Raw genomic sequence first — 7,304 nt, forward strand, 5'->3', positions numbered from 1 at the left:
TCGTCCAAATGCCTCTCTCTTCTCTTTCACTAATAATCTTACTTCTTCATCCCACCACTCGCTACCCTTTCTAATCAACCCACCTCCCACTCTTCTCATGCCACAAGCTTCTTTTGCGCAATCCATCACTGATTCCCTTAATACATCCCATTCCTCCCCCACTCCCCTTACTTCCATTGTTCTCACCTTTTTCCATTCTGTACTCAGTCTCTCCTGGTACTTCCTCACACAAGTCTCCTTCCCAAGCTCACTTACTCTCACCACCCTCTTCACCCCAACATTCACTCTTCTTTTCTGAAAACCCATACAAATCTTCACCTTAGCCTCCACAAGATAATGATCAGACATCCCTCCAGTTGCACCTCTCAGCACATTAACATCCAAAAGTCTCTCTTTCGCGCGCCTGTCATTTATATATATATATATATATATATATATATAATATATATATATATATATATATATATATATATATATATATATATATATATATATATATTTATTTATTTATTTATTTAATTATTTTCATCTATTTTGCTTTGTCGCTGTCTCCCGCGTTAGCGAGGTAGCGCAAGAAAACAGACGTAAGAATGGCCCAACCCACCGACATACACATGTATATATTCAGTGTTCAGTGTATTGTACCCTAGTGTTACCTATCACTACGTCTTCTTTATCCTGTTTCCCTCCGTTAATGACAAAAAACTAAGTCTTCTTCTCATTAATGACCATACCATATTCATCGCAGTAGTGACATAAAACGCGAAGTTTCCTTAAACATGTATCTCTACTGGTGGCCAAGATAACAGCCTCATCTATTAATAGCAAGACATGCAGTCCTCCTAAAAAACCATCTGCAGCAACTGCCATCTTCAGCATGTTCACAAAGCGGTCTATATACATAATAAGCAGTAAACAGCTAGTTGGAGCTCCTTGACGGACTCCAACTGTACTGGTAACAGCAGTAGTTTTGAAGAGTTGTTTTGTACACCTATACATTGCTTGAATAGCTAAAAACATTCGTCTTCCTGCATCCATGACTCTTTAATACCTCTATCATCTTATTTCTTGGGACCCTATCGTAAGCCTTACTAAAATCTATAAACAATACATATAATTTAATATTTCTAAATACTGCGAAGTCACATAGCAATCGTAACGACAATATTTATTTTACGCAGCTCCTTTTCTTCTGCGCTCCACACACGCAAATATACATACCTATACATCTCAACGTATAATATATATATATATATATATATATATATATATATATATATATATATATATATATATATATATATATATATATACACACACACAGACATATACATATATACACATGTACATAATTCATACTGTCTGTCTTTATTCATTCCCATCGCCAACCCGCCACACATGAAATAACAGCCCCCTACCCCCTCATGTGTGCGAGGTAGCGCTAGGAAGACAACAAAGGCCCCATTCGTTCACACTCAGTCCCTAGCTGTCATGTAATAATGCACCGAAACTACAGCTCCCTTTCCACATCCAGGCCCCACACAACTTTCCATGGTTTACCCCAGACGCTTCACATGCTCTGGTTCAATCAATTGACAGCACGTCGACCTCGGTATACCACATCGTTCCAATTCACTCTATTCCTCGCACGCCTTTCACCCTCCTGCATGTTTAGGCCCCGATCACTCAAAATCTTTATCACTCTATCTTTCCACCTCCAATTTGGCCTCCCACTTCTCGTTCCCTCCACCTCTGACACATATATCCTCTTGGTCACTCTTTCCTCACTCATTCTCTCCATGTGACCAAACCATTTCAAAACACCCTCTTCTGCTCTCTCAACCACACTCTTTTTATTTCCACACATCTCTCTTACCCTTACATTACTTACTCGATCAAACCACCTCACACCACATATTGTCCTCAAACATCTCATTTCCAGCACATCCGACCCTCCTGCGCACAACTCTATCCATAGCCCACGCCTCGCAACCATACAACATTGTTGGAACTACTATTCCTTCAAACATACCCATTTTTGCTTTCCGAGATAATGTTCTCGACTTCCACACATTCTTCAACGCTCCCAAAACTTTCGCCCCCACCCCCACCCTATGATTCACTTCCGCTTCTATGGTTCCATCCACTGCCAAATCCACTCACAGACATATGAAACACTTCACTCCCTCCATTTTTTCTCCATTCAAACTTACCTTCCAATTGACTTGACCCTCAACCCTACTGTGCCTAATAACCTTCACATTTACTTTCAACTTTCTTCTTTCACACACTTTGCCAAACTCAGTCACCAGCTTCTGCAGTTTCTCACATGAATCCAGCGCTGTATCATCAGCGAACAACAACTGACTCACTTCCCAAGCTCTCTCATCCTCAACAGACTGCATACTTGCCCCTCTTTCCAAAACTCTTGTATTTACTTCCCTAACAACCCCATCCATAAACAAATTAAACAACCATATATATATATATATATATATATATATATATCTTTTTTTCTTTCAAACCATTCGCCATTTCCCGCGTTAGCGAGGTAGCGTTAAGAACAGAGAACTGGGCCTTTGAGGGAATATCCTCACCTGGCCCCCTTCTCTGTTCCTTCTTTTGGAAAAATAAAAAAAAAAATAATGAGAGGGGAGGATTTCCAGCCCCCCGCTCCCTCCCCTTTTAGTCGCCTTCTACGACACGCAGGGAATACGTGGGAAGTATTCTTTCTCCCCTATCCCCAGGGAGGATATATATATATATATATATATATATATATATATATATATATATATATATATATATATATATATATATATATATATATATATATATATATTTTATTTTTTATTTGCTTTGTCGCTGTCTCCCGCGTTTGCGAGGTAGCGCAAGGAAAGAGACGAAAGAAATAGCCCAACCCACCCCCATACACATTTATATACATACACGTCCAAACACGCAAATATACATTCCCATACATCTCAATGTACACATATATATATATACACACACAGACACATGCATATATACACATGCACACATGCACACTGTCTGCCTATATTCATTCCCATCGCCACTTCGCCACATATGGAATAACATCCCCCTCCCCCCTGATGTGTGCGAGGTAGCGCTAGGAAAAGACAACAAAGGCCCCATTCGTTCACACTCAGTCTCTAGCTGTCATGCAATAATTCCCGAAACCACAGCTCCCTTTCCACATCGAGGCCCCACAGAACTTTCCATCGTTTACCCCAGACGCTTCACATGCCCTGATTCAATCCATTGACAGCACGTCGACCCCGGTATGCCACATCGATCCAATTCACTCTATTCCTTGCCCGCCTTTCACCCTCCTGCATGTTCAGGCCCCGATCACTCAAAATCTTTTTCACTCCATCTTTCCACCTCCAGTTTGGTCTCCCACTTCTCCTCGTTCCCTCCACCTCCGACACATATATCCTCTTTGTCAATCTTTCCTCACTCATTCTCTCCATGTGCCCAAACCATTTCAAAACACTCTTCTGCTCTCTCAACCACGCTCTTTTTATTTCCACACATCTCTCTTACCCTTACATTACTTACTCGATCAAACCACCTCACACCACACATTGTCCTCAAACAAGCCTAAGAAGAATTCGGGCTAATGAATGGACGGAGACTGAAACAGTGAGAAATCACTCACTCTACTCACAATGAAAGAAAGAAAAATATCGGGAGAGATGTTATTTACATTTTTGATTCTAGGTGGCCAAGATGACGTTACCATAGAACAGTTCTCTCACGACAAAAGAGAAAATGATAAACAGTGTTTGTGGAGTCAGGACTACAGAACACAGATGCGTTGAAGGATCCAATATTCCTTGGCGGCTACACCGTCTGTAAAGTCAGGGCAGCTGGCGTTGTGAATTAAACACAGAAAGGTTCAAGTGTACATATAACTGGAGTGGATACACCGTCTATGAAGTCAGGGACACTGGGCACATCTGATGGGGACACTGACACGTTCAGGGCTTCATAGTCCATGGTGGGTACACCGTATGTGAAGTTAGGACCGCTGGGATTGTCGATGAAGTACACACAAAGTTTCAGGTATCCGCGTGCCCAAGGTAGGTATAATGACCACCAGGCAGATCTACGTGAAGTAATTGTTGCAAACACTTTCAAGCGATGGTGGTATAGTGGTGATCATAGCTGCCTTCCAAGCAGTTGACCCGGGTTCGATTCCCGGCCTTCGCAATATTCTTTAAGACGTTAGTCATATCGTAGGGACAAATAGCTATAGCCAGTATATAGAGTCAAACGAACACGCAGTTAACTTCATAAAACCCCTATGTTCTACCTTCAGCTGGTCGTTGCTCTACTGTGTATACCACACCTGCAAGCAATGGGATCAGGCAACTAACATTTTCCAGTGTAGACCCAAGTTATTCAAAGATTTTATTACTTTTTTATTAACTTCCTGCTTGTTATGATACGGAAACGGACAGTTGTCAATTTCAATATAGGATTACCTTAATAATAGGGAGTATGGCATGGAAACAATGCTCAAGTCTCCCAAGATCTTTGTGCAAGTGCTATATGACACAAGGGAAGGAGGAAAGTCCAGGCCAATCATAGATCTCAGTCTTCAGTGGATGCTACAAGTCACCACCCATACTTCTAACACTTAATAGTCATCTTTCATAGCTTGGAGAGATGTCTATGTGTATGTTGCTAGACATTAGATATTTTTAAATGAGTGTCGTTATTCCCTTTGAAGCAAAAACCATCTATCATTTATTTTTCTTTTGGAGCTGCTTTCTACTATGTAGCTTTGGCCAGGGTCATAATGCCAGTGAAGGGTCTTGTTCATTATATATATATATATATATACTTTATACGGATATCCCAATTATCATAAATAATGCAATTTTGGGTAAAGATGACCACATCTTTGTTACCGTGATCTTACTTATCCTGTCATATTGTTTTTGAAGCACACTAGTTTTCCCGTTTTTCTACGATTCTTTGGAGTTATTTCTATCTCGGCATTTATACCCAGTAGAGCCCGTGATCAGCTTTATATGGGCGATATGGTGCGTTTCTTGTCTAAATATTACGTATATAGAGGCTGGTTAAGCCAAACTTCTCGTAGGAAGCAATTTTTTTGGATAAAGTTAAAATACACTTTATGCCAGCAGTTCATTGGCTTCAAAATATCACAAAGGTGACCCAGGCAGCCGTGTTTTCCTTATGCCTTAACCACATGTGACCTTCTACGTTACATTTCGTGAGATGCAAACCCTCCATTTCATATACAACGTCCAATAACATATATTTCACGGTAAATGTTCTTAACTCTAACATTTCTCACGGTGAGGGTCACTAGTTAATAATTCTTCATAGCAAGATATAGTCTTAATTATGCAAACTCTCTCTCTCTCTCTCTCTCTCTCTCTCTCTCTCTCTCTCTCTCTCTCTCTCTCTCTCTCTCAGTGAGGAAGGATGGGCAGAAAATTGGCGTGACCACAACACCGTTAATCTGGACTTCTTATGTTCAAACTTGCCGCCGAATTTTCTACGCAGTAATGAACCTCTCCCTGAATAAGTTCATTAATTACCTTTCCTGTCTTAACATTAAATGTCCATATCACAATACATCTCAAACAACTTCAAGACATTATTGCGATGGCTGGGAATCGAACCCAGGTCAACTGCTTGGAAGGCAGCTATGCTCACCACTATACCACCATCGCTTGATAACGTTTGCTACACCTCCTTTATGATAGTATGGTTGGGTGATCCAGAACATCCAACTTTACCACACGGATCCCTGAAAGTGCCTGTGTCCTTGAAAGACAGTCCTCCTAGTCCTCTCCTCACTCATCCTCACCATATGTCTATACACTATCAGCATACACTCTTTAACTCTCTTGGGCAAACTTATCCTAATACCATACTTCTCACTTACCATATCATTTCTTATCTGATTAACCCTCCCCACGCCACATATTGCCCTCAAACATCTCATTTCCAACGCATCTACCTTCTTCTGTCCTTCATTATCTAAGGCCAATATCTTGTATCCATACAACACTGTCGCAACTATTGTGCCATCAAATATGCACAACTTTGCTCAAACAGACAATGACCTCACTTTCCACACTCATTCCTCAACATGTCAAAGGACCTCAGCCACTTCACACGCTGTATGGCTCGTTTCAGCCTCCAAAGATTCATTTGCTGCCATATTCATTCCCCGTTATCTAAGATATATTTCCTCCAGGTTCTCTTCACTGAAACTCACACTCGAACCAGCTTGGGCCTCATCAGTGCTAACATTATAACCTTGCTTTTTTCAAGTTTACTCTCAACCCTATCCTTTTAATCACTCTTCAACATGTTGACACCAGCTACTTCAGTTTCACACTCGAATCTGCTGCGCCCTTTCATTCACTGAATGACTCACCTCTCCGGCCTCTCTCCCTCGACTCATTGCAGATGCACCTATGGCCAAGACCCTTCAGCTCATCTCCCTCACCACAGTGTCCGTAAAATGACAAATAGAAATGGTGACATCGACCTCCACTGTCACTGACCAAACTTCAACTGTAACAAATCATTCTTCTGTCCTTCTACTCCCACTTATGCAATTAGATTTTGATAAAGAAAATATCTATTGCATCTGGCAGTTTACTTCCCCACCATGTATTTATGATATCTTACAAAACTATAACCACCATATACAAATTCTTCTGTTTCTCCAAGTGTTTCTCACACATTTTTCAGCTCAAACACCTGATCTATACATCCTCTACCACTCCTTAAACCTCATTGTTCCTTTCCAATGCGATACTTTGGGTATGCACACACCCTCTTAAACGTCACTTTCCCATACAACTTACCAAGTACCCTCAAGAAACATATACCTCTGAAATTTGAGCATTTACATTTGTTCGCCTTCCTTTATACAAGGGCACTATAACGTCAGTCTTGTAATCCTCAGGCACCTGACCATCAGCTATAGACACTAAACATTTAGTTAACACAATGATTTCTCTTAAGAAACTAAACTACAGCGTTATCTGTTCTGGTTGCCTTGGCACACATTATATGTACAGAGAAAAGAGTGTGAGAGAGAGAGAGAGAGAGAGAGAGAGAGAGAGAGAGAGAGAGAGAGAGAGAGAGAGAGAGAGAGAGAGAGAGAGAGAGAGAGAGAGAGAGAGAGAGATACGTAGGGTTAGGGTGTAACGCTCACCATACAAAAATCTAGACTTACGAATGAAGAGCCTTAAGAGCTGCATATCAAGTGAGAGGAGTGA

General features: G+C 40.9%; 2 non-coding genes across 2 annotated transcripts; one reads left to right on the top strand and one right to left on the bottom strand.

The window, feature by feature from the left end:
* The first annotated feature begins 4,167 nt into the window (after window positions 1–4,167).
* TRNAG-UCC (transfer RNA glycine (anticodon UCC)) lies at window positions 4,168–4,239 on the top strand. Its single transcript has one exon. It is a non-coding gene; the product is annotated as a tRNA-Gly (tRNA).
* Window positions 4,240–5,666: 1,427 nt separating this feature from the next.
* TRNAG-UCC (transfer RNA glycine (anticodon UCC)) lies at window positions 5,667–5,738 on the bottom strand. The gene has a single exon. It is a non-coding gene; the product is annotated as a tRNA-Gly (tRNA).
* Between the last annotated feature and the right edge of the window lie 1,566 nt (window positions 5,739–7,304).

The sequence above is a fragment of the Panulirus ornatus genome, chromosome 11, assembly GCF_036320965.1.
Source record: "Panulirus ornatus isolate Po-2019 chromosome 11, ASM3632096v1, whole genome shotgun sequence".
Taxonomy (NCBI): domain Eukaryota; kingdom Metazoa; phylum Arthropoda; class Malacostraca; order Decapoda; family Palinuridae; genus Panulirus; species Panulirus ornatus.